Below are 2,381 nucleotides of genomic sequence, written 5' to 3' on the forward strand. Positions count from 1 at the left end.
ATTAGAACGGTTTTACGTGGACATCTTCCATCGGTAATATAAACCGAAAATCAGGAACATTTTAGTAAAGTTTAATGAAAACACATTGATTTTTATCATTTGTATTGGAAGCAACATCTTTATACGTCTTTTCTAGGGTCTAAAAAATACGAACGTCGCTCTAGGATTCGAAGTTAAAATCCTCAAATTTGGCATAATAATGACTTTTTCACGTTTTTCATGTAGTTTGATATTACGTAAATATATTCATTTTTACCAATATTTCGATACTATTTCATGTAGTATCACGATATGTGATTTAGCTTTCAAATCTCAGATTTTCGCATAATATTGCATTTTATGCAAGTTTTCTTGCATTTTGTTTTGTACTAAAAATCATCGAATTTAGCAATATTTTGACCTTTATCGTCCCCTTTTCCTTTATGTGATTTAAACAAAATATCATCGAATTAGGCAATATTTTGCAGTTTTTCCATTTTTTGTGAATTTTCAGTTTATTGTTAATAATTCATTAAATATACGATAAAAATTATGCAAACACATAATTAATCAGAAAATAACCTTAAATACTTAATTTTCAATCATCTATTTGTTTCTCGTTATAATACTGAGAAAGATATTGAAAAAGGGAGAAGTTCTGTTTTTATTGCAAATATCGACGTTTGACCCGGATTAGAACGGTTTTACATGTACATCTTCCATCGGTAATATAAACCGAAAATCAGGAACATTTTAGTTAAGTGTAATAAAAACACATTGATTTTTATCATTTGTATTGGAAGCAACATCTTTATACGTCTTTTCTAGGGTCTAAAAAATACGAACGTCGCTCTAGGATTCGAAGTTAAAATCCTCAAATTTGGCATAATAATGACTTTTTCACGTTTTTCATGTAGTTTGATATTACGTAAATATATTCATTTTTACCAATATTTCGATACTATTTCATGTAGTATCACGATATGTGATTTGGCCTTCAAATCTCAGATTTTCGCATAATATTGCATTTTAAGCAAGTTCTCTTGCATTTTGTTTCGTACTAAAAATCATCGAATTCAGCAAAATTTTGACGTTTATCATCCCCTTTTCCTTTATGTGATATAAACAAAATATCATCGAATTAGGCAATATTTTGCTGTTTTTCCACGTTATTGTGAATTTTCAGTTTATTGCTATTAATTCATTAAATATACTATAAAAATTATGCAAACACATAATTGATCAGAAAATAACCTTAAATACTTAATTTTCAATCATCTATTTGTTTCTCGTTATAATACTGAGAAAGATATTGAAAAGGGGAGAAGTTCTGTTTTTATTGCAAATATCGACGTTTGACCCGGATTAGAACGGTTTTACATGTACATCTTCCATCGGTAATATAAACCGAAAATCAGGAACATTTTAGTTAAGTGTAATGAAAACACATTGATTTTTATCATTTGTATTGGAAGCAACATCTTTATACGTCTTTTCTAGGGTCTAAAAAATACGAACGTCGCTCTATGATTCGAAGTAAAATCCTCAAATTTGGCATAATAATGACTTTTTCACGTTTTTCATGTAGTTTGATATTACGTAAATATATTCATTTACACCAATATTTCAATACTATTTCATGTAGTATCACGATATGTGATTTGGCCTTCAAATCTCAGATTTTCGCATAATATTGCATTTTAAGCAAGTTTTCTTGCATTTTGTTTCGTACTAAAAATCATCGAATTCAGCAATATTTTGACGTTTATCATCCCCTTTTCCTTTATGTGATATAAACAAAATATCATCGAATTAGGCAATATTTTGCTGTTTTTCCACGTTATTGTGAATTTTCAGTTTATTGCTATTAATTCATTAAATATACGATAAAAATGATGCAAACACATAATTGATTAGAAATTAACCTTAAACACTTCATTTTCAATCAACTATTTGTTTCTCGTTAAAATACTGAGTAAGATATTGGAAAGGGGAGAAGTTCTGTTTTTATTGCATATATCGACGTTTCAGCCGGATTAGATCGGTTTTACGTGTACATCTTCCATACGTAATATAAACGGAAAATCAGGGACAATTTAGTTAATTCTAATGAAAACACATTGATTTTTATCATTTGTATTTGAAACAACATTGTCATATGTCTTTTCTTGGATCTAAATAATACGAAACCTCGCTCTATGATTTGAAGGTAAAATCCTCAAATATGGTAATATAGTGACCTTTTTCACGTTATTCATGTAGTGTGATTTTACGTATATATATTCGTTTTTACCAATATTTCGATACTACCTAATGTTTTCTCACGATATGTGATTTGGCCTTCAAATCTCAGAATTTCGCAAATTTTGCATTTTTAAGCAAGTTTTCTTGCATTTTGTTTG

Source organism: Procambarus clarkii, unplaced genomic scaffold (assembly GCF_040958095.1).
Source record: "Procambarus clarkii isolate CNS0578487 unplaced genomic scaffold, FALCON_Pclarkii_2.0 HiC_scaffold_140, whole genome shotgun sequence".
NCBI lineage: Eukaryota > Metazoa > Arthropoda > Malacostraca > Decapoda > Cambaridae > Procambarus > Procambarus clarkii.